We start from the raw sequence: 26076 nt of genomic DNA on the forward strand, positions 1-26076 counted from the left end.
CTGTTGCAAAAAGATTGCCGGTGCCTCTTGTCTCAGAAGCACAGGAACGAGCCTGCGGGGTGGGGGGAAGCCACCTCCACTCAACACCTGCTCCGAGCCCTGCTCCCAACAGGGCTCTGCAGATCCCGTGCCCACTCTTCTCTTTGGCACCTCCCCAGCGAGGCGCTTCCCTCAACTTCTTGCAAAAACCTCTGCCAGGGTTTAGCCGCCGTCGTCAGAATCAGCTCTTCGGCCCTCGTTCTCCTCAACATTTTCCACCTTCCACCCCGCTTTGGATCGACTGATAATCAGCTGCTCTGCAGCCCTCAGTACAAGCAAGACGCGGACCTGTTGGAGCGCCTCCAGACGAGGGCCACAAACACGATCAGAGGGCTGGGACACCTCTCCTGGGGGGGAGTTGGGGTTCTTCAGCCTGGAGAAGAGAAGGCTCCGGGGAGACCTTATTGCAGCCTTTCAATACTTAAGGGGGGCTTATAAGAAAGATGGGCGCAGACGTTCTAATAGGGCCTGTAGCGATAGGACAAGGGGTAACGGTTTTAAACTAAGAGAGGCCAGATTCAGACGAGACTCAAGGAAGACATTTTTTACCGTGAGGGGGGTGAAGCGCTGCCACAGGTTGCCCAGAGAGCTGGTGGGTGCCCCATCCCTGGAAACATTCAAGCTCAGGTCGGACGGGGCTCCGAGCAACCCGACCTAGTTGAAGATGGCCCTGCTCATTGCTGGGGGGTTGGACCGGACGACCTTTAAAGGTCCCTCCCAACCCAAACCAGTCGATTCGATGAAGGAGAGGCACGGCAGAGATCGCTTTGATTAGGCCGAGTTCGGCTGCACTTGCCGCTTCAGGCATTTTTCACGACAGCTCTCCCGTTGCGCCACTTGAAAACACCTTGCGGCCACGGACCTCCAACATCAGCCTACCTCCTGCAGTGACGCACGCCACCTAGGTACGCCAAATCATCGGGCGCGTGCCAGCAGCACCCCAAGCACAGCACCCACCAACACAACGTTGCCTGACAAGACCACGGCTCCCACCACCGCCACCGCCCTGCCACCACCACCACCACACACACGTTTCCCCTGCTCCACAAGCTTTGAGAAAACACGTCTCCCAGCGTCTCTCACACAAGCAGAACGTTGCCCTTGCTGTTGGAAGGGACCTGAAAACCTCAGCGAGGGCAACCTCCACCTCCTCCTCCTCCCACTAGAGTTCTAGAACTACATCGGCTCGCTCAGCTCCACCTCCAGAGGACTCTTGGACGCCCCTCCTCCAGGGGCGCAGGGGCTCAGGCCACCCCAAACGCAAGACCCTTCGCTTACGGGGGACATCTTCTTCTTCGCTCTCCAGCCACCTCAGGCAAGGAGGCACAGAAAACACAACAAGACCCCTGCTACAGGGCCACACGCATGGGACCACAGCCAGGGACCCAACCCAGCAGCAGCAGCAAAGCTCTTCCCTTTTTCCTCTTCCTTTTTCCTCACGCCTCTCCTCCTGCCTTTCTTCCCCACTCTCGATCACCTTCAAACGCAGGAGCTGGGGCAGCTCCGTCCAGGAACACATCCAATGCTCAAGTGCCTACACCCAGAGCCACCTCCTCGCAAGCCCCCGCCACCCCCAGGCCCTCGCTCCAGGAGGGGGCTCCCCAGGCTCTGCCAAGCGACGTCACTTCACAACCCTTCCCAACACGAAAAGAAAAGAAAAGAAGAAAAGAAAAGAAAAGACCGGCTAAGATGAAAACAAAGGCGAGCCACAAGTGAAAGGAAAACAGACCACAACCAACACCAGGGCATCACAGACGGAAAAGACCCTTGGGCAGGAAGGGAAACTTCAGCTGCAGAAAAGAGGCACCGCAGCTCGCCCTGCAGGCAACAGGGAAACCCTAACACACCTCCCCGGCACAGCTGCCCCCAAGCGCTCTGCCCCAGCGCTTTCGCATCCCCCACTCAACCACTACGGCCAACCTTCCCCCCAGCACACCACCGCCACCGCCCTCCCCACGCACGGCCACCCCACCAACGCACTTCCCCAAGACCACCACAGCCACCAGCCAAAACTGAAAACCACAGCCGGAAACTCGCTGCAACCAGAAAGCGAGGAAGGCAAAGCCGCCGCACCACATAAAGCCGGCCACCCGGCAGCACCCCAAGCACAGCGCCCACCCGCACCACCGCCAAGCCTGACCAGGCTCCTGACCAGCACCACCCACGCAGCACCCACAGCCCCACCATGGCTGCGCCCGCAACCCCGCAGCCCTGCCCGCGGCACGGCGCCCCGGCGCTCCTGCTCCTCCTGACGGCTCTCGCCACCGCCACCGCCCTCGCCTGCCGCCACCTGCGTCCCCGCGACGCCACCTTCCCCTGGGACAGCCTCCAGCTCCTCCGGGCCATGGCTCCCAGCCCGCCACAGCCCTGCCACCACCAGCAGGCGCCCTTCTTCCCCGACACCCTCCTCCACACCAACCACCCACAGCAAGCCGCCGACATTGCCCTCCGCATCCTCCAGCACCTCTTCACAACCCTCAGCAGCCCCAGCACCCCCCACCACTGGGACGCCCAGGCACGCCATCGCCTCCTCAACAACCTCCAGCATTACAAGCACAACCTGGAGCAATGCGTGCCAGCCAACGGCATGCTCTTCCAAGGCCAAGGGCCCCGCAACCTCCTGCTCAACATCAGCAGATACTTCAGGCACATCCAGGACTTCCTCCACACCCACAACCACAGCGCCTGCGCCTGGGACCACGTCCGCCTCGAAGCTGGCGCCTGCTTCCAACACCTCCACAACCTCACCCGCACCATGAGCAACTAGCCCAACCACCCCGACCAACCCGCACGGCCCCACGCACCCCCACCCACGACGACGCCACCGCTTCTCGACCACCGCCCCATCCCCACCTCTGTCCTCCCGCCTCCCCTGACCCACGGCAAGAGCCGCTGCAAGAACGGCCCTGCACCCTCCGCCTCCACTGACCGCTCCTCTATTTATAGAACTTGGTCTATTTATTTTGACAATGGGTTTTATCTATTTATTCACCTATTTATTCGACAGAAAATAAAGACCTGTTGCAAAAAGATTGCCGGTGCCTCTTGTCTCAGAAGCACAGGAACGAGCCTGCGGGGTGGGGGGAAGCCACCTCCACTCAACACCTGCTCCGAGCCCTGCTCCCAACAGGGCTCTGCAGATCCCGTGCCCACTCTTCTCTTTGGCACCTCCCCAGCGAGGCGCTTCCCTCAACTTCTTGCAAAAACCTCTGCCAGGGTTTAGCCGCCGTCGTCAGAATCAGCTCTTCGGCCCTCGTTCTCCTCAACATTTTCCACCTTCCACCCCGCTTTGGATCGACTGATAATCAGCTGCTCTGCAGCCCTCAGTACAAGCAAGACGCGGACCTGTTGGAGCGCCTCCAGACGAGGGCCACAAACACGATCAGAGGGCTGGGACACCTCTCCTGGGGGGGAGTTGGGGTTCTTCAGCCTGGAGAAGAGAAGGCTCCGGGGAGACCTTATTGCAGCCTTTCAATACTTAAGGGGGGCTTATAAGAAAGATGGGCGCAGACGTTCTAATAGGGCCTGTAGCGATAGGACAAGGGGTAACGGTTTTAAACTAAGAGAGGCCAGATTCAGACGAGACTCAAGGAAGACATTTTTTACCGTGAGGGGGGTGAAGCGCTGCCACAGGTTGCCCAGAGAGCTGGTGGGTGCCCCATCCCTGGAAACATTCAAGCTCAGGTCGGACGGGGCTCCGAGCAACCCGACCTAGTTGAAGATGGCCCTGCTCATTGCTGGGGGGTTGGACCGGACGACCTTTAAAGGTCCCTCCCAACCCAAACCAGTCGATTCGATGAAGGAGAGGCACGGCAGAGATCGCTTTGATTAGGCCGAGTTCGGCTGCACTTGCCGCTTCAGGCATTTTTCACGACAGCTCTCCCGTTGCGCCACTTGAAAACACCTTGCGGCCACGGACCTCCAACATCAGCCTACCTCCTGCAGTGACGCACGCCACCTAGGTACGCCAAATCATCGGGCGCGTGCCAGCAGCACCCCAAGCACAGCACCCACCAACACAACGTTGCCTGACAAGACCACGGCTCCCACCACCGCCACCGCCCTGCCACCACCACCACCACCACCACCACCACACACACGTTTCCCCTGCTCCACAAGCTTTGAGAAAACACGTCTCCCAGCGTCTCTCGCACAAGCAGAACGTTGCCCTTGCTGTTGGAAGGGACCTGAAAACCTCAGCGAGGGCAACCTCCACCTCCTCCTCCTCCCACTAGAGTTCTAGAACTACATCGGCTCGCTCAGCTCCACCTCCAGAGGACTCTTGGACGCCCCTCCTCCAGGGGCGCAGGGGCTCAGGCCACCCCAAACGCAAGACCCTTCGCTTACGGGGGACATCTTCTTCTTCGCTCTCCAGCCACCTCAGGCAAGGAGGCACAGAAAACACAACAAGACCCCTGCTACAGGGCCACACGCATGGGACCACAGCCAGGGATCCAACCCAGCAGCAGCAGCAAAGCTCTTCCCTTTTTCCTCTTCCTTTTTCCTCACGCCTCTCCTCCTGCCTTTCTTCCCCACTCTCGATCACCTTCAAACGCAGGAGCTGGGGCAGCTCCGTCCAGGAACACATCCAATGCTCAAGTGCCTACACCCAGAGCCACCTCCTCGCAAGCCCCCGCCACCCCCAGGCCCTCGCTCCAGGAGGGGGCTCCCCAGGCTCTGCCAAGCGACGTCACTTCACAACCCTTCCCAACACGAAAAGAAAAGAAAAGAAGAAAAGAAAAGAAAAGACCGGCTAAGATGAAAACAAAGGCGAGCCACAAGTGAAAGGAAAACAGACCACAACCAACACCAGGGCATCACAGACGGAAAAGACCCTTGGGCAGGAAGGGAAACTTCAGCTGCAGAAAAGAGGCACCGCAGCTCGCCCTGCAGGCAACAGGGAAACCCTAACACACCTCCCCGGCACAGCTGCCCCCAAGCGCTCTGCCCCAGCGCTTTCGCATCCCCCACTCAACCACTACGGCCAACCTTCCCCCCAGCACACCACCGCCACCGCCCTCCCCACGCACGGCCACCCCACCAACGCACTTCCCCAAGACCACCACAGCCACCAGCCAAAACTGAAAACCACAGCCGGAAACTCGCTGCAACCAGAAAGCGAGGAAGGCAAAGCCGCCGCACCACATAAAGCCGGCCACCCGGCAGCACCCCAAGCACAGCGCCCACCCGCACCACCGCCAAGCCTGACCAGGCTCCTGACCAGCACCACCCACGCAGCACCCACAGCCCCACCATGGCTGCGCCCGCAACCCCGCAGCCCTGCCCGCGGCACGGCGCCCCGGCGCTCCTGCTCCTCCTGACGGCTCTCGCCACCGCCACCGCCCTCGCCTGCCGCCACCTGCGTCCCCGCGACGCCACCTTCCCCTGGGACAGCCTCCAGCTCCTCCGGGCCATGGCTCCCAGCCCGCCACAGCCCTGCCACCACCAGCAGGCGCCCTTCTTCCCCGACACCCTCCTCCACACCAACCACCCACAGCAAGCCGCCGACATTGCCCTCCGCATCCTCCAGCACCTCTTCACAACCCTCAGCAGCCCCAGCACCCCCCACCACTGGGACGCCCAGGCACGCCATCGCCTCCTCAACAACCTCCAGCATTACAAGCACAACCTGGAGCAATGCGTGCCAGCCAACGGCATGCTCTTCCAAGGCCAAGGGCCCCGCAACCTCCTGCTCAACATCAGCAGATACTTCAGGCACATCCAGGACTTCCTCCACACCCACAACCACAGCGCCTGCGCCTGGGACCACGTCCGCCTCGAAGCTGGCGCCTGCTTCCAACACCTCCACAACCTCACCCGCACCATGAGCAACTAGCCCAACCACCCCGACCAACCCGCACGGCCCCACGCACCCCCACCCACGACGACGCCACCGCTTCTCGACCACCGCCCCATCCCCACCTCTGTCCTCCCGCCTCCCCTGACCCACGGCAAGAGCCGCTGCAAGAACGGCCCTGCACCCTCCGCCTCCACTGACCGCTCCTCTATTTATAGAACTTGGTCTATTTATTTTGACAATGGGTTTTATCATCTATTTATTCACCTATTTATTCGACAGAAAATAAAGACCTGTTGCAAAAAGATTGCCGGTGCCTCTTGTCTCAGAAGCACAGGAACGAGCCTGCGGGGTGGGGGGAAGCCACCTCCACTCAACACCTGCTCCGAGCCCTGCTCCCAACAGGGCTCTGCAGATCCCGTGCCCACTCTTCTCTTTGGCACCTCCCCAGCGAGGCACTTCCCTCAACCTCTTGCAAAAACCTCTGCCAGGGTTTAGCCGCCGTCGTCAGAATCAGCTCTTCGGCCCTCGTTCTCCTCAACATTTTCCACCTTCCACCCCGCTTTGGACCGACTGATGATCAGCTGCTCTGCAGCCCTCAGTACAAGCAAGACGCGGACCTGTTGGAGCGCCTCCAGACGAGGGCCACAAACACGATCAGAGGGCTGGGACACCTCTCCTGGGGGGGAGTTGGGGTTCTTCAGCCTGGAGAAGAGAAGGCTCCGGGGAGACCTTATTGCAGCCTTTCAACACTTAAGGGGGGCTTATAAGAAAGATGGGCGCAGACGTTCTAATAGGGCCTGTAGCGATAGGACAAGGGGTAACGGTTTTAAACTAAGAGAGGCCAGATTCAGACGAGACTCAAGGAAGACATTTTTTACCGTGAGGGGGGTGAAGCGCTGCCACAGGTTGCCCAGAGAGCTGGTGGGTGCCCCATCCCTGGAAACATTCAAGCTCAGGTCGGACGGGGCTCCGAGCAACCCGACCTAGTTGAAGATGGCCCTGCTCATTGCTGGGGGGTTGGACCGGACGACCTTTAAAGGTCCCTCCCAACCCAAACCAGTCGATTCGATGAAGGAGAGGCACGGCAGAGATCGCTTTGATTAGGCCGAGTTCGGCTGCGCTTGCCGCTTCAGGCATTTTTCACGACAGCTCTCCCGTTGCGCCGCTTGAAAACACCTTGCAGCCACGGACCTCCAACATCAGCCTACCTCCTGCAGTGACGCACGCCACCTAGGTACGCCAAATCATCGGGCGCGTGCCAGCAGCACCCCAAGCACAGCACCCACCAACACAACGTTGCCTGACAAGACCACGGCTCCCACCACCGCCACCGCCCTGCCACCACCACCACCACACACACGTTTCCCCTGCTCCACAAGCTTTGAGAAAACACGTCTCCCAGCGTCTCTCGCACAAGCAGAACGTTGCCCTTGCTGTTGGAAGGGACCTGAAAACCTCAGCGAGGGCAACCTCCACCTCCTCCTCCTCCCACTAGAGTTCTAGAACTACATCGGCTCGCTCAGCTCCACCTCCAGAGGACTCTTGGACGCCCCTCCTCCAGGGGCGCAGGGGCTCAGGCCACCCCAAACGCAAGACCCTTCGCTTACGGGGGACATCTTCTTCTTCGCTCTCCAGCCACCTCAGGCAAGGAGGCACAGAAAACACAACAAGACCCCTGCTACAGGGCCACACGCATGGGACCACAGCCAGGGACCCAACCCAGCAGCAGCAGCAAAGCTCTTCCCTTTTTCCTCTTCCTTTTTCCTCACGCCTCTCCTCCTGCCTTTCTTCCCCACTCTCGATCACCTTCAAACGCAGGAGCTGGGGCAGCTCCGTCCAGGAACACATCCAATGCTCAAGTGCCTACACCCAGAGCCACCTCCTCGCAAGCCCCCGCCACCCCCAGGCCCTCGCTCCAGGAGGGGGCTCCCCAGGCTCTGCCAAGCGACGTCACTTCACAACCCTTCCCAACACGAAAAGAAAAGAAAAGAAGAAAAGAAAAGAAAAGACCGGCTAAGATGAAAACAAAGGCGAGCCACAAGTGAAAGGAAAACAGACCACAACCAACACCAGGGCATCACAGACGGAAAAGACCCTTGGGCAGGAAGGGAAACTTCAGCTGCAGAAAAGAGGCACCGCAGCTCGCCCTGCAGGCAACAGGGAAACCCTAACACACCTCCCCGGCACAGCTGCCCCCAAGCGCTCTGCCCCAGCGCTTTCGCATCCCCCACTCAACCACTACGGCCAACCTTCCCCCCAGCACACCACCGCCACCGCCCTCCCCACGCACGGCCACCCCACCAACGCACTTCCCCAAGACCACCACAGCCACCAGCCAAAACTGAAAACCACAGCCGGAAACTCGCTGCAACCAGAAAGCGAGGAAGGCAAAGCCGCCGCACCACATAAAGCCGGCCACCCGGCAGCACCCCAAGCACAGCGCCCACCCGCACCACCGCCAAGCCTGACCAGGCTCCTGACCAGCACCACCCACGCAGCACCCACAGCCCCACCATGGCTGCGCCCGCAACCCCGCAGCCCTGCCCGCGGCACGGCGCCCCGGCGCTCCTGCTCCTCCTGACGGCTCTCGCCACCGCCACCGCCCTCGCCTGCCGCCACCTGCGTCCCCGCGACGCCACCTTCCCCTGGGACAGCCTCCAGCTCCTCCGGGCCATGGCTCCCAGCCCGCCACAGCCCTGCCACCACCAGCAGGCGCCCTTCTTCCCCGACACCCTCCTCCACACCAACCACCCACAGCAAGCCGCCGACATTGCCCTCCGCATCCTCCAGCACCTCTTCACAACCCTCAGCAGCCCCAGCACCCCCCACCACTGGGACGCCCAGGCACGCCATCGCCTCCTCAACAACCTCCAGCATTACAAGCACAACCTGGAGCAATGCGTGCCAGCCAACGGCATGCTCTTCCAAGGCCAAGGGCCCCGCAACCTCCTGCTCAACATCAGCAGATACTTCAGGCACATCCAGGACTTCCTCCACACCCACAACCACAGCGCCTGCGCCTGGGACCACGTCCGCCTCGAAGCTGGCGCCTGCTTCCAACACCTCCACAACCTCACCCGCACCATGAGCAACTAGCCCAACCACCCCGACCAACCCGCACGGCCCCACGCACCCCCACCCACGACGACGCCACCGCTTCTCGACCACCGCCCCATCCCCACCTCTGTCCTCCCGCCTCCCCTGACCCACGGCAAGAGCCGCTGCAAGAACGGCCCTGCACCCTCCGCCTCCACTGACCGCTCCTCTATTTATAGAACTTGGTCTATTTATTTTGACAATGGGTTTTATCATCTATTTATTCACCTATTTATTCGACAGAAAATAAAGACCTGTTGCAAAAAGATTGCCGGTGCCTCTTGTCTCAGAAGCACAGGAACGAGCCTGCGGGGTGGGGGGAAGCCACCTCCACTCAACACCTGCTCCGAGCCCTGCTCCCAACAGGGCTCTGCAGATCCCGTGCCCACTCTTCTCTTTGGCACCTCCCCAGCGAGGCGCTTCCCTCAACCTCTTGCAAAAACCTCTGCCAGGGTTTAGCCGCCGTCGTCAGAATCAGCTCTTCGGCCCTCGTTCTCCTCAACATTTTCCACCTTCCACCCCGCTTTGGACCGACTGATGATCAGCTGCTCTGCAGCCCTCAGTACAAGCAAGACGCGGACCTGTTGGAGCGCCTCCAGACGAGGGCCACAAACACGATCAGAGGGCTGGGACACCTCTCCTGGGGGGGAGTTGGGGTTCTTCAGCCTGGAGAAGAGAAGGCTCCGGGGAGACCTTATTGCGGCCTTTCAACACTTAAGGGGGGCTTATAAGAAAGATGGGCGCAGACGTTCTAATAGGGCCTGTAGCGATAGGACAAGGGGTAATGGTTTTAAACTAAGAGAGGCCAGATTCAGACGAGACTCAAGGAAGACATTTTTTACCGTGAGGGGGGTGAAGCGCTGCCACAGGTTGCCCAGAGAGCTGGTGGGTGCCCCATCCCTGGAAACATTCAAGCTCAGGTCGGACGGGGCTCCGAGCAACCCGACCTAGTTGAAGATGGCCCTGCTCATTGCTGGGGGGTTGGACCGGACGACCTTTAAAGGTCCCTCCCAACCCAAACCAGTCGATTCGATGAAGGAGAGGCACGGCAGAGATCGCTTTGATTAGGCCGAGTTCGGCTGCGCTTGCCGCTTCAGGCATTTTTCACGACAGCTCTCCCGTTGCGCCGCTTGAAAACACCTTGCAGCCACGGACCTCCAACATCAGCCTACCTCCTGCAGTGACGCACGCCACCTAGGTACGCCAAATCATCGGGCGCGTGCCAGCAGCACCCCAAGCACAGCACCCACCAACACAACGTTGCCTGACAAGACCACGGCTCCCACCACCGCCACCGCCCTGCCACCACCACCACCACACACACGTTTCCCCTGCTCCACAAGCTTTGAGAAAACACGTCTCCCAGCGTCTCTCACACAAGCAGAACGTTGCCCTTGCTGTTGGAAGGGACCTGAAAACCTCAGCGAGGGCAACCTCCACCTCCTCCTCCTCCCACTAGAGTTCTAGAACTACATCGGCTCGCTCAGCTCCACCTCCAGAGGACTCTTGGACGCCCCTCCTCCAGGGGCGCAGGGGCTCAGGCCACCCCAAACGCAAGACCCTTCGCTTACGGGGGACATCTTCTTCTTCGCTCTCCAGCCACCTCAGGCAAGGAGGCACAGAAAACACAACAAGACCCCTGCTACAGGGCCACACGCATGGGACCACAGCCAGGGATCCAACCCAGCAGCAGCAGCAAAGCTCTTCCCTTTTTCCTCTTCCTTTTTCCTCACGCCTCTCCTCCTGCCTTTCTTCCCCACTCTCGATCACCTTCAAACGCAGGAGCTGGGGCAGCTCCGTCCAGGAACACATCCAATGCTCAAGTGCCTACACCCAGAGCCACCTCCTCGCAAGCCCCCGCCACCCCCAGGCCCTCGCTCCAGGAGGGGGCTCCCCAGGCTCTGCCAAGCGACGTCACTTCACAACCCTTCCCAACACGAAAAGAAAAGAAAAGAAGAAAAGAAAAGAAAAGACCGGCTAAGATGAAAACAAAGGCGAGCCACAAGTGAAAGGAAAACAGACCACAACCAACACCAGGGCATCACAGACGGAAAAGACCCTTGGGCAGGAAGGGAAACTTCAGCTGCAGAAAAGAGGCACCGCAGCTCGCCCTGCAGGCAACAGGGAAACCCTAACACACCTCCCCGGCACAGCTGCCCCCAAGCGCTCTGCCCCAGCGCTTTCGCATCCCCCACTCAACCACTACGGCCAACCTTCCCCCCAGCACACCACCGCCACCGCCCTCCCCACGCACGGCCACCCCACCAACGCACTTCCCCAAGACCACCACAGCCACCAGCCAAAACTGAAAACCACAGCCGGAAACTCGCTGCAACCAGAAAGCGAGGAAGGCAAAGCCGCCGCACCACATAAAGCCGGCCACCCGGCAGCACCCCAAGCACAGCGCCCACCCGCACCACCGCCAAGCCTGACCAGGCTCCTGACCAGCACCACCCACGCAGCACCCACAGCCCCACCATGGCTGCGCCCGCAACCCCGCAGCCCTGCCCGCGGCACGGCGCCCCGGCGCTCCTGCTCCTCCTGACGGCTCTCGCCACCGCCACCGCCCTCGCCTGCCGCCACCTGCGTCCCCGCGACGCCACCTTCCCCTGGGACAGCCTCCAGCTCCTCCGGGCCATGGCTCCCAGCCCGCCACAGCCCTGCCACCACCAGCAGGCGCCCTTCTTCCCCGACACCCTCCTCCACACCAACCACCCACAGCAAGCCGCCGACATTGCCCTCCGCATCCTCCAGCACCTCTTCACAACCCTCAGCAGCCCCAGCACCCCCCACCACTGGGACGCCCAGGCACGCCATCGCCTCCTCAACAACCTCCAGCATTACAAGCACAACCTGGAGCAATGCGTGCCAGCCAACGGCATGCTCTTCCAAGGCCAAGGGCCCCGCAACCTCCTGCTCAACATCAGCAGATACTTCAGGCACATCCAGGACTTCCTCCACACCCACAACCACAGCGCCTGCGCCTGGGACCACGTCCGCCTCGAAGCTGGCGCCTGCTTCCAACACCTCCACAACCTCACCCGCACCATGAGCAACTAGCCCAACCACCCCGACCAACCCGCACGGCCCCACGCACCCCCACCCACGACGACGCCACCGCTTCTCGACCACCGCCCCATCCCCACCTCTGTCCTCCCGCCTCCCCTGACCCACGGCAAGAGCCGCTGCAAGAACGGCCCTGCACCCTCCGCCTCCACTGACCGCTCCTCTATTTATAGAACTTGGTCTATTTATTTTGACAATGGGTTTTATCTATTTATTCACCTATTTATTCGACAGAAAATAAAGACCTGTTGCAAAAAGATTGCCGGTGCCTCTTGTCTCAGAAGCACAGGAACGAGCCTGCGGGGTGGGGGGAAGCCACCTCCACTCAACACCTGCTCCGAGCCCTGCTCCCAACAGGGCTCTGCAGATCCCGTGCCCACTCTTCTCTTTGGCACCTCCCCAGCGAGGCGCTTCCCTCAACTTCTTGCAAAAACCTCTGCCAGGGTTTAGCCGCCGTCGTCAGAATCAGCTCTTCGGCCCTCGTTCTCCTCAACATTTTCCACCTTCCACCCCGCTTTGGATCGACTGATAATCAGCTGCTCTGCAGCCCTCAGTACAAGCAAGACGCGGACCTGTTGGAGCGCCTCCAGACGAGGGCCACAAACACGATCAGAGGGCTGGGACACCTCTCCTGGGGGGAGTTGGGGTTCTTCAGCCTGGAGAAGAGAAGGCTCCGGGGAGACCTTATTGCAGCCTTTCAATACTTAAGGGGGGCTTATAAGAAAGATGGGCGCAGACGTTCTAATAGGGCCTGTAGCGATAGGACAAGGGGTAACGGTTTTAAACTAAGAGAGGCCAGATTCAGACGAGACTCAAGGAAGACATTTTTTACCGTGAGGGGGGTGAAGCGCTGCCACAGGTTGCCCAGAGAGCTGGTGGGTGCCCCATCCCTGGAAACATTCAAGCTCAGGTCGGACGGGGCTCCGAGCAACCCGACCTAGTTGAAGATGGCCCTGCTCATTGCTGGGGGGTTGGACCGGACGACCTTTAAAGGTCCCTCCCAACCCAAACCAGTCGATTCGATGAAGGAGAGGCACGGCAGAGATCGCTTTGATTAGGCCGAGTTCGGCTGCACTTGCCGCTTCAGGCATTTTTCACGACAGCTCTCCCGTTGCGCCACTTGAAAACACCTTGCGGCCACGGACCTCCAACATCAGCCTACCTCCTGCAGTGACGCACGCCACCTAGGTACGCCAAATCATCGGGCGCGTGCCAGCAGCACCCCAAGCACAGCACCCACCAACACAACGTTGCCTGACAAGACCACGGCTCCCACCACCGCCACCGCCCTGCCACCACCACCACCACCACCACCACCACACACACGTTTCCCCTGCTCCACAAGCTTTGAGAAAACACGTCTCCCAGCGTCTCTCGCACAAGCAGAACGTTGCCCTTGCTGTTGGAAGGGACCTGAAAACCTCAGCGAGGGCAACCTCCACCTCCTCCTCCTCCCACTAGAGTTCTAGAACTACATCGGCTCGCTCAGCTCCACCTCCAGAGGACTCTTGGACGCCCCTCCTCCAGGGGCGCAGGGGCTCAGGCCACCCCAAACGCAAGACCCTTCGCTTACGGGGGACATCTTCTTCTTCGCTCTCCAGCCACCTCAGGCAAGGAGGCACAGAAAACACAACAAGACCCCTGCTACAGGGCCACACGCATGGGACCACAGCCAGGGATCCAACCCAGCAGCAGCAGCAAAGCTCTTCCCTTTTTCCTCTTCCTTTTTCCTCACGCCTCTCCTCCTGCCTTTCTTCCCCACTCTCGATCACCTTCAAACGCAGGAGCTGGGGCAGCTCCGTCCAGGAACACATCCAATGCTCAAGTGCCTACACCCAGAGCCACCTCCTCGCAAGCCCCCGCCACCCCCAGGCCCTCGCTCCAGGAGGGGGCTCCCCAGGCTCTGCCAAGCGACGTCACTTCACAACCCTTCCCAACACGAAAAGAAAAGAAAAGAAAAGAAGAAAAGAAAAGAAAAGACCGGCTAAGATGAAAACAAAGGCGAGCCACAAGTGAAAGGAAAACAGACCACAACCAACACCAGGGCATCACAGACGGAAAAGACCCTTGGGCAGGAAGGGAAACTTCAGCTGCAGAAAAGAGGCACCGCAGCTCGCCCTGCAGGCAACAGGGAAACCCTAACACACCTCCCCGGCACAGCTGCCCCCAAGCGCTCTGCCCCAGCGCTTTCGCATCCCCCACTCAACCACTACGGCCAACCTTCCCCCCAGCACACCACCGCCACCGCCCTCCCCACGCACGGCCACCCCACCAACGCACTTCCCCAAGACCACCACAGCCACCAGCCAAAACTGAAAACCACAGCCGGAAACTCGCTGCAACCAGAAAGCGAGGAAGGCAAAGCCGCCGCACCACATAAAGCCGGCCACCCGGCAGCACCCCAAGCACAGCGCCCACCCGCACCACCGCCAAGCCTGACCAGGCTCCTGACCAGCACCACCCACGCAGCACCCACAGCCCCACCATGGCTGCGCCCGCAACCCCGCAGCCCTGCCCGCGGCACGGCGCCCCGGCGCTCCTGCTCCTCCTGACGGCTCTCGCCACCGCCACCGCCCTCGCCTGCCGCCACCTGCGTCCCCGCGACGCCACCTTCCCCTGGGACAGCCTCCAGCTCCTCCGGGCCATGGCTCCCAGCCCGCCACAGCCCTGCCACCACCAGCAGGCGCCCTTCTTCCCCGACACCCTCCTCCACACCAACCACCCACAGCAAGCCGCCGACATTGCCCTCCGCATCCTCCAGCACCTCTTCACAACCCTCAGCAGCCCCAGCACCCCCCACCACTGGGACGCCCAGGCACGCCATCGCCTCCTCAACAACCTCCAGCATTACAAGCACAACCTGGAGCAATGCGTGCCAGCCAACGGCATGCTCTTCCAAGGCCAAGGGCCCCGCAACCTCCTGCTCAACATCAGCAGATACTTCAGGCACATCCAGGACTTCCTCCACACCCACAACCACAGCGCCTGCGCCTGGGACCACGTCCGCCTCGAAGCTGGCGCCTGCTTCCAACACCTCCACAACCTCACCCGCACCATGAGCAACTAGCCCAACCACCCCGACCAACCCGCACGGCCCCACGCACCCCCACCCACGACGACGCCACCGCTTCTCGACCACCGCCCCATCCCCACCTCTGTCCTCCCGCCTCCCCTGACCCACGGCAAGAGCCGCTGCAAGAACGGCCCTGCACCCTCCGCCTCCACTGACCGCTCCTCTATTTATAGAACTTGGTCTATTTATTTTGACAATGGGTTTTATCATCTATTTATTCACCTATTTATTCGACAGAAAATAAAGACCTGTTGCAAAAAGATTGCCGGTGCCTCTTGTCTCAGAAGCACAGGAACGAGCCTGCGGGGTGGGGGGAAGCCACCTCCACTCAACACCTGCTCCGAGCCCTGCTCCCAACAGGGCTCTGCAGATCCCGTGCCCACTCTTCTCTTTGGCACCTCCCCAGCGAGGCGCTTCCCTCAACCTCTTGCAAAAACCTCTGCCAGGGTTTAGCCGCCGTCGTCAGAATCAGCTCTTCGGCCCTCGTTCTCCTCAACATTTTCCACCTTCCACCCCGCTTTGGACCGACTGATGATCAGCTGCTCTGCAGCCCTCAGTACAAGCAAGACGCGGACCTGTTGGAGCGCCTCCAGACGAGGGCCACAAACACGATCAGAGGGCTGGGACACCTCTCCTGGGGGGGAGTTGGGGTTCTTCAGCCTGGAGAAGAGAAGGCTCCGGGGAGACCTTATTGCAGCCTTTCAACACTTAAGGGGGGCTTATAAGAAAGATGGGCGCAGACGTTCTAATAGGGCCTGTAGCGATAGGACAAGGGGTAACGGTTTTAAACTAAGAGAGGCCAGATTCAGACGAGACTCAAGGAAGACATTTTTTACCGTGAGGGGGGTGAAGCGCTGCCACAGGTTGCCCAGAGAGCTGGTGGGTGCCCCATCCCTGGAAACATTCAAGCTCAGGTCGGACGGGGCTCCGAGCAACCCGACCTAGTTGAAGATGGCCCTGCTCATTGCTGGGGGGTTGGACCGGACGACCTTTAAAGGTCCCTCCCAACCCAAACCAGTCGATTCGATGAAGGAGAGGCACGGCAGAGATCGCTTTGATTAGGCCGAGTTCGGCTGCGCTTGCCGCTTCAGGCATTTTTCACGACAGCTCTCCCGTTGCGCCGCTTGAAAACACCTTGCAGCCACGGACCTCCAACATCAGCCTACCTCCTGCAGTGACGCACGCCACCTAGGTACGCCAAATCATCGGGCGCGTGCCAGCAGCACCCCAAGCACAGCACCCACCAACACAACGTTGCCTGACAAGACCACGGCTCCCACCACCGCCACCGCCCTGCCACCACCACCACCACACACACGTTTCCCCTGCTCCACAAGCTTTGAGAAAACACGTCTCCCAGCGTCTCTCGCACAAGCAGAACGTTGCCCTTGCTGTTGGAAGGGACCTGAAAACCTCAGCGAGGGCAACCTCCACCTCCTCCTCCTCCCACTAGAGTTCTAGAACTACATCGGCTCGCTCAGCTCCACCTCCAGAGGACTCTTGGACGCCCCTCCTCCAGGGGCGCAGGGGCTCAGGCCACCCCAAACGCAAGACCCTTCGCTTACGGGGGACATCTTCTTCTTCGCTCTCCAGCCACCTCAGGCAAGGAGGCACAGAAAACACAACAAGACCCCTGCTACAGGGCCACATGCATGGGACCACAGCCAGGGACCCAACCCAGCAGCAGCAGCAAAGCTCTTCCCTTTTTCCTCTTCCTTTTTCCTCACGCCTCTCCTCCTGCCTTTCTTCCCCACTCTCGATCACCTTCAAACGCAGGAGCTGGGGCAGCTCCGTCCAGGAACACATCCAATGCTCAAGTGCCTACACCCAGAGCCACCTCCTCGCAAGCCCCCGCCACCCCCAGGCCCTCGCTCCAGGAGGGGGCTCCCCAGGCTCTGCCAAGCGACGTCACTTCACAACCCTTCCCAACACGAAAAGAAAAGAAAAGAAGAAAAGAAAAGAAAAGACCGGCTAAGATGAAAACAAAGGCGAGCCACAAGTGAAAGGAAAACAGACCACAACCAACACCAGGGCATCACAGACGGAAAAGACCCTTGGGCAGGAAGGGAAACTTCAGCTGCAGAAAAGAGGCACCGCAGCTCGCCCTGCAGGCAACAGGGAAACCCTAACACACCTCCCCGGCACAGCTGCCCCCAAGCGCTCTGCCCCAGCGCTTTCGCATCCCCCACTCAACCACTACGGCCAACCTTCCCCCCAGCACACCACCGCCACCGCCCTCCCCACGCACGGCCACCCCACCAACGCACTTCCCCAAGACCACCACAGCCACCAGCCAAAACTGAAAACCACAGCCGGAAACTCGCTGCAACCAGAAAGCGAGGAAGGCAAAGCCGCCGCACCACATAAAGCCGGCCACCCGGCAGCACCCCAAGCACAGCGCCCACCCGCACCACCGCCAAGCCTGACCAGGCTCCTGACCAGCACCACCCACGCAGCACCCACAGCCCCACCATGGCTGCGCCCGCAACCCCGCAGCCCTGCCCGCGGCACGGCGCCCCGGCGCTCCTGCTCCTCCTGACGGCTCTCGCCACCGCCACCGCCCTCGCCTGCCGCCACCTGCGTCCCCGCGACGCCACCTTCCCCTGGGACAGCCTCCAGCTCCTCCGGGCCATGGCTCCCAGCCCGCCACAGCCCTGCCACCACCAGCAGGCGCCCTTCTTCCCCGACACCCTCCTCCACACCAACCACCCACAGCAAGCCGCCGACATTGCCCTCCGCATCCTCCAGCACCTCTTCACAACCCTCAGCAGCCCCAGCACCCCCCACCACTGGGACGCCCAGGCACGCCATCGCCTCCTCAACAACCTCCAGCATTACAAGCACAACCTGGAGCAATGCGTGCCAGCCAACGGCATGCTCTTCCAAGGCCAAGGGCCCCGCAACCTCCTGCTCAACATCAGCAGATACTTCAGGCACATCCAGGACTTCCTCCACACCCACAACCACAGCGCCTGCGCCTGGGACCACGTCCGCCTCGAAGCTGGCGCCTGCTTCCAACACCTCCACAACCTCACCCGCACCATGAGCAACTAGCCCAACCACCCCGACCAACCCGCACGGCCCCACGCACCCCCACCCACGACGACGCCACCGCTTCTCGACCACCGCCCCATCCCCACCTCTGTCCTCCCGCCTCCCCTGACCCACGGCAAGAGCCGCTGCAAGAACGGCCCTGCACCCTCCGCCTCCACTGACCGCTCCTCTATTTATAGAACTTGGTCTATTTATTTTGACAATGGGTTTTATCATCTATTTATTCACCTATTTATTCGACAGAAAATAAAGACCTGTTGCAAAAAGATTGCCGGTGCCTCTTGTCTCAGAAGCACAGGAACGAGCCTGCGGGGTGGGGGGAAGCCACCTCCACTCAACACCTGCTCCGAGCCCTGCTCCCAACAGGGCTCTGCAGATCCCGTGCCCACTCTTCTCTTTGGCACCTCCCCAGCGAGGCGCTTCCCTCAACCTCTTGCAAAAACCTCTGCCAGGGTTTAGCCGCCGTCGTCAGAATCAGCTCTTCGGCCCTCGTTCTCCTCAACATTTTCCACCTTCCACCCCGCTTTGGACCGACTGATGATCAGCTGCTCTGCAGCCCTCAGTACAAGCAAGACGCGGACCTGTTGGAGCGCCTCCAGACGAGGGCCACAAACACGATCAGAGGGCTGGGACACCTCTCCTGGGGGGGAGTTGGGGTTCTTCAGCCTGGAGAAGAGAAGGCTCCGGGGAGACCTTATTGCGGCCTTTCAACACTTAAGGGGGGCTTATAAGAAAGATGGGCGCAGACGTTCTAATAGGGCCTGTAGCGATAGGACAAGGGGTAATGGTTTTAAACTAAGAGAGGCCAGATTCAGACGAGACTCAAGGAAGACATTTTTTACCGTGAGGGGGGTGAAGCGCTGCCACAGGTTGCCCAGAGAGCTGGTGGGTGCCCCATCCCTGGAAACATTCAAGCTCAGGTCGGACGGGGCTCCGAGCAACCCGACCTAGTTGAAGATGGCCCTGCTCATTGCTGGGGGGTTGGACCGGACGACCTTTAAAGGTCCCTCCCAACCCAAACCAGTCGATTCGATGAAGGAGAGGCACGGCAGAGATCGCTTTGATTAGGCCGAGTTCGGCTGCGCTTGCCGCTTCAGGCATTTTTCACGACAGCTCTCCCGTTGCGCCGCTTGAAAACACCTTGCAGCCACGGACCTCCAACATCAGCCTACCTCCTGCAGTGACGCACGCCACCTAGGTACGCCAAATCATCGGGCGCGTGCCAGCAGCACCCCAAGCACAGCACCCACCAACACAACGTTGCCTGACAAGACCACGGCTCCCACCACCGCCACCGCCCTGCCACCACCACCACCACACACACGTTTCCCCTGCTCCACAAGCTTTGAGAAAACACGTCTCCCAGCGTCTCTCACACAAGCAGAACGTTGCCCTTGCTGTTGGAAGGGACCTGAAAACCTCAGCGAGGGCAACCTCCACCTCCTCCTCCTCCCACTAGAGTTCTAGAACTACATCAGCTCGCTCAGCTCCACCTCCAGAGGACTCTTGGACGCCCCTCCTCCAGGGGCGCAGGGGCTCAGGCCACCCCAAACGCAAGACCCTTCGCTTACGGGGGACATCTTCTTCTTCGCTCTCCAGCCACCTCAGGCAAGGAGGCACAGAAAACACAACAAGACCCCTGCTACAGGGCCACACGCATGGGACCACAGCCAGGGACCCAACCCAGCAGCAGCAGCAAAGCTCTTCCCTTTTTCCTCTTCCTTTTTCCTCACGCCTCTCCTCCTGCCTTTCTTCCCCACTCTCGATCACCTTCAAACGCAGGAGCTGGGGCAGCTCCGTCCAGGAACACATCCAATGCTCAAGTGCCTACACCCAGAGCCACCTCCTCGCAAGCCCCCGCCACCCCCAGGCCCTCGCTCCAGGAGGGGGCTCCCCAGGCTCTGCCAAGCGACGTCACTTCACAACCCTTCCCAACACGAAAAGAAAAGAAAAGAAAAGAAGAAAAGAAAAGAAAAGACCGGCTAAGATGAAAACAAAGGCGAGCCACAAGTGAAAGGAAAACAGACCACAACCAACACCAGGGCATCACAGACGGAAAAGACCCTTGGGCAGGAAGGGAAACTTCAGCTGCAGAAAAGAGGCACCGCAGCTCGCCCTGCAGGCAACAGGGAAACCCTAACACACCTCCCCGGCACAGCTGCCCCCAAGCGCTCTGCCCCAGCGCTTTCGCATCCCCCACTCAACCACTACGGCCAACCTTCCCCCCAGCACACCACCGCCACCGCCCTCCCCACGCACGGCCACCCCACCAACGCACTTCCCCAAGACCACCACAGCCACCAGCCAAAACTGAAAACCACAGCCGGAAACTCGCTGCAACCAGAAAGCGAGGAAGGCAAAGCCGCCGCACCACATAAAGCCGGCCACCCGGCAGCACCCCAAGCACAGCGCCCACCCGCACCACCGCCAAGCCTGACCAGGCTCCTGACCAGCACCACCCACGCAGCACCCACAGCCCCACCATGGCTGCGCCCGCAACCCCGCAGCCCTGCCCGCGGCACGGCGCCCCGGCGCTCCTGCTCCTCCTGACGGCTCTCGCCACCGCCACCGCCCTCGCCTGCCGCCACCTGCGTCCCCGCGACGCCACCTTCCCCTGGGACAGCCTCCAGCTCCTCCGGGCCATGGCTCCCAGCCCGCCACAGCCCTGCCACCACCAGCAGGCGCCCTTCTTCCCCGACACCCTCCTCCACACCAACCACCCACAGCAAGCTGCCGACATTGCCCTCCGCATCCTCCAGCACCTCTTCACAACCCTCAGCAGCCCCAGCACCCCCCACCACTGGGACGCCCAGGCACGCCATCGCCTCCTCAACAACCTCCAGCATTACAAGCACAACCTGGAGCAATGCGTGCCAGCCAACGGCATGCTCTTCCAAGGCCAAGGGCCCCGCAACCTCCTGCTCAACATCAGCAGATACTTCAGGCACATCCAGGACTTCCTCCACACCCACAACCACAGCGCCTGCGCCTGGGACCACGTCCGCCTCGAAGCTGGCGCCTGCTTCCAACACCTCCACAACCTCACCCGCACCATGAGCAACTAGCCCAACCACCCCGACCAACCCGCACGGCCCCACGCACCCCCACCCACGACGACGCCACCGCTTCTCGACCACCGCCCCATCCCCACCTCTGTCCTCCCGCCTCCCCTGACCCACGGCAAGAGCCGCTGCAAGAACGGCCCTGCACCCTCCGCCTCCACTGACCGCTCCTCTATTTATAGAACTTGGTCTATTTATTTTGACAATGGGTTTTATCATCTATTTATTCACCTATTTATTCGACAGAAAATAAAGACCTGTTGCAAAAAGATTGCCGGTGCCTCTTGTCTCAGAAGCACAGGAACGAGCCTGCGGGGTGGGGGGAAGCCACCTCCACTCAACACCTGCTCCGAGCCCTGCTCCCAACAGGGCTCTGCAGATCCCGTGCCCACTCTTCTCTTTGGCACCTCCCCAGCGAGGCGCTTCCCTCAACCTCTTGCAAAAACCTCTGCCAGGGTTTAGCCGCCGTCGTCAGAATCAGCTCTTCGGCCCTCGTTCTCCTCAACATTTTCCACCTTCCACCCCGCTTTGGACCGACTGATGATCAGCTGCTCTGCAGCCCTCAGTACAAGCAAGACGCGGACCTGTTGGAGCGCCTCCAGACGAGGGCCACAAACACGATCAGAGGGCTGGGACACCTCTCCTGGGGGGGAGTTGGGGTTCTTCAGCCTGGAGAAGAGAAGGCTCCGGGGAGACCTTATTGCGGCCTTTCAATACTTAAGGGGGGCTTATAAGAAAGATGGGCGCAGACGTTCTAATAGGGCCTGTAGCGATAGGACAAGGGGTAACGGTTTTAAACTAAGAGAGGCCAGATTCAGACGAGACTCAAGGAAGACATTTTTTACCGTGAGGGGGGTGAAGCGCTGCCACAGGTTGCCCAGAGAGCTGGTGGGTGCCCCATCCCTGGAAACATTCAAGCTCAGGTCGGACGGGGCTCCGAGCAACCCGACCTAGTTGAAGATGGCCCTGCTCATTGCTGGGGGGTTGGACCGGACGACCTTTAAAGGTCCCTCCCAACCCAAACCAGTCGATTCGATGAAGGAGAGGCACGGCAGAGATCGCTTTGATTAGGCCGAGTTCGGCTGCGCTTGCCGCTTCAGGCATTTTTCACGACAGCTCTCCCGTTGCGCCGCTTGAAAACACCTTGCAGCCACGGACCTCCAACATCAGCCTACCTCCTGCAGTGACGCACGCCACCTAGGTACGCCAAATCATCGGGCGCGTGCCAGCAGCACCCCAAGCACAGCACCCACCAACACAACGTTGCCTGACAAGACCACGGCTCCCACCACCGCCACCGCCCTGCCACCACCACCACCACACACACGTTTCCCCTGCTCCACAAGCTTTGAGAAAACACGTCTCCCAGCGTCTCTCACACAAGCAGAACGTTGCCCTTGCTGTTGGAAGGGACCTGAAAACCTCAGCGAGGGCAACCTCCACCTCCTCCTCCTCCCACTAGAGTTCTAGAACTACATCAGCTCGCTCAGCTCCACCTCCAGAGGACTCTTGGACGCCCCTCCTCCAGGGGCGCAGGGGCTCAGGCCACCCCAAACGCAAGACCCTTCGCTTACGGGGGACATCTTCTTCTTCGCTCTCCAGCCACCTCAGGCAAGGAGGCACAGAAAACACAACAAGACCCCTGCTACAGGGCCACACGCATGGGACCACAGCCAGGGACCCAACCCAGCAGCAGCAGCAAAGCTCTTCCCTTTTTCCTCTTCCTTTTTCCTCACGCCTCTCCTCCTGCCTTTCTTCCCCACTCTCGATCACCTTCAAACGCAGGAGCTGGGGCAGCTCCGTCCAGGAACACATCCAATGCTCAAGTGCCTACACCCAGAGCCACCTCCTCGCAAGCCCCCGCCACCCCCAGGCCCTCGCTCCAGGAGGGGGCTCCCCAGGCTCTGCCAAGCGACGTCACTTCACAACCCTTCCCAACACGAAAAGAAAAGAAAAGAAGAAAAGAAAAGAAAAGACCGGCTAAGATGAAAACAAAGGCGAGCCACAAGTGAAAGGAAAACAGACCACAACCAACACCAGGGCATCACAGACGGAAAAGACCCTTGGGCAGGAAGGGAAACTTCAGCTGCAGAAAAGAGGCACCGCAGCTCGCCCTGCAGGCAACAGGGAAACCCTAACACACCTCCCCGGCACAGCTGCCCCCAAGCGCTCTGCCCCAGCGCTTTCGCATCCCCCACTCAACCACTACGGCCAACCTTCCCCCCAGCACACCACCGCCACCGCCCTCCCCACGCACGGCCACCCCACCAACGCACTTCCCCAAGACCACCACAGCCACCAGCCAAAACTGAAAACCACAGCCGGAAACTCGCTGCAACCAGAAAGCGAGGAAGGCAAAGCCGCCGCACCACATAAAGCCGGCCACCCGGCAGCACCCCAAGCACAGCGCCCACCCGCACCACCGCCAAGCCTGACCAGGCTCCTGACCAGCACCACCCACGCAGCACCCACAGCCCCACCATGGCTGCGCCCGCAACCCCGCAGCCCTGCCCGCGGCACGGCGCCCCGGCGCTCCTGCTCCTCCTGACGGCTCTCGCCACCGCCACCGCCCTCGCCTGCCGCCACCTGCGTCCCCGCGACGCCACCTTCCCCTGGGACAGCCTCCAGCTCCTCCGGGCCATGGCTCCCAGCCCGCCACAGCCCTGCCACCACCAGCAGGCGCCCTTCTTCCCCGACACCCTCCTCCACACCAACCACCCACAGCAAGCTGCCGACATTGCCCTCCGCATCCTCCAGCACCTCTTCACAACCCTCAGCAGCCCCAGCACCCCCCACCACTGGGACGCCCAGGCACGCCATCGCCTCCTCAACAACCTCCAGCATTACAAGCACAACCTGGAGCAATGCGTGCCAGCCAACGGCATGCTCTTCCAAGGCCAAGGGCCCCGCAACCTCCTGCTCAACATCAGCAGATACTTCAGGCACATCCAGGACTTCCTCCACACCCACAACCACAGCGCCTGCGCCTGGGACCACGTCCGCCTCGAAGCTGGCGCCTGCTTCCAACACCTCCACAACCTCACCCGCACCATGAGCAACTAGCCCAACCACCCCGACCAACCCGCACGGCCCCACGCACCCCCACCCACGACGACGCCACCGCTTCTCGACCACCGCCCCATCCCCACCTCTGTCCTCCCGCCTCCCCTGACCCACGGCAAGAGCCGCTGCAAGAACGGCCCTGCACCCTCCGCCTCCACTGACCGCTCCTCTATTTATAGAACTTGGTCTATTTATTTTGACAATGGGTTTTATCATCTATTTATTCACCTATTTATTCGACAGAAAATAAAGACCTGTTGCAAAAAGATTGCCGGTGCCTCTTGTCTCAGAAGCACAGGAACGAGCCTGCGGGGTGGGGGGAAGCCACCTCCACTCAACACCTGCTCCGAGCCCTGCTCCCAACAGGGCTCTGCAGATCCCGTGCCCACTCTTCTCTTTGGCACCTCCCCAGCGAGGCGCTTCCCTCAACCTCTTGCAAAAACCTCTGCCAGGGTTTAGCCGCCGTCGTCAGAATCAGCTCTTCGGCCCTCGTTCTCCTCAACATTTTCCACCTTCCACCCCGCTTTGGACCGACTGATGATCAGCTGCTCTGCAGCCCTCAGTACAAGCAAGACGCGGACCTGTTGGAGCGCCTCCAGACGAGGGCCACAAACACGATCAGAGGGCTGGGACACCTCTCCTGGGGGGGAGTTGGGGTTCTTCAGCCTGGAGAAGAGAAGGCTCCGGGGAGACCTTATTGCAGCCTTTCAATACTTAAGGGGGGCTTATAAGAAAGATGGGCGCAGACGTTCTAATAGGGCCTGTAGCGATAGGACAAGGGGTAACGGTTTTAAACTAAGAGAGGCCAGATTCAGACGAGACTCAAGGAAGACATTTTTTACCGTGAGGGGGGTGAAGCGCTGCCACAGGTTGCCCAGAGAGCTGGTGGGTGCCCCATCCCTGGAAACATTCAAGCTCAGGTCGGACGGGGCTCCGAGCAACCCGACCTAGTTGAAGATGGCCCTGCTCATTGCTGGGGGGTTGGACCGGACGACCTTTAAAGGTCCCTCCCAACCCAAACCAGTCGATTCGATGAAGGAGAGGCACGGCAGAGATCGCTTTGATTAGGCCGAGTTCGGCTGCACTTGCCGCTTCAGGCATTTTTCACGACAGCTCTCCCGTTGCGCCGCTTGAAAACACCTTGCGGCCACGGACCTCCAACATCAGCCTACCTCCTGCAGTGACGCACGCCACCTAGGTACGCCAAATCATCGGGCGCGTGCCAGCAGCACCCCAAGCACAGCACCCACCAACACAACGTTGCCTGACAAGACCACGGCTCCCACCACCGCCACCGCCCTGCCACCACCACCACCACACACACGTTTCCCCTGCTCCACAAGCTTTGAGAAAACACGTCTCCCAGCGTCTCTCGCACAAGCAGAACGTTGCCCTTGCTGTTGGAAGGGACCTGAAAACCTCAGCGAGGGCAACCTCCACCTCCTCCTCCTCCCACTAGAGTTCTAGAACTACATCGGCTCGCTCAGCTCCACCTCCAGAGGACTCTTGGACGCCCCTCCTCCAGGGGCGCAGGGGCTCAGGCCACCCCAAACGCAAGACCCTTCGCTTACGGGGGACATCTTCTTCTTCGCTCTCCAGCCACCTCAGGCAAGGAGGCACAGAAAACACAACAAGACCCCTGCTACAGGGCCACACGCATGGGACCACAGCCAGGGATCCAACCCAGCAGCAGCAGCAAAGCTCTTCCCTTTTTCCTCTTCCTTTTTCCTCACGCCTCTCCTCCTGCCTTTCTTCCCCACTCTCGATCACCTTCAAACGCAGGAGCTGGGGCAGCTCCGTCCAGGAACACATCCAATGCTCAA

General features: G+C 60.6%; 1 protein-coding gene across 4 annotated transcripts in view; it reads right to left on the bottom strand.

The window, feature by feature from the left end:
* The window catches only part of UBAP2 (ubiquitin associated protein 2), a 238357-nt gene that overhangs the window by 89238 nt on the left and 123043 nt on the right, over window positions 1-26076 (bottom strand). The gene's annotated exons all lie outside the window — the stretch shown is intronic.

The sequence above is a fragment of the Aptenodytes patagonicus genome, chromosome Z (genome assembly GCF_965638725.1).
Source record: "Aptenodytes patagonicus chromosome Z, bAptPat1.pri.cur, whole genome shotgun sequence".
Taxonomy (NCBI): domain Eukaryota; kingdom Metazoa; phylum Chordata; class Aves; order Sphenisciformes; family Spheniscidae; genus Aptenodytes; species Aptenodytes patagonicus.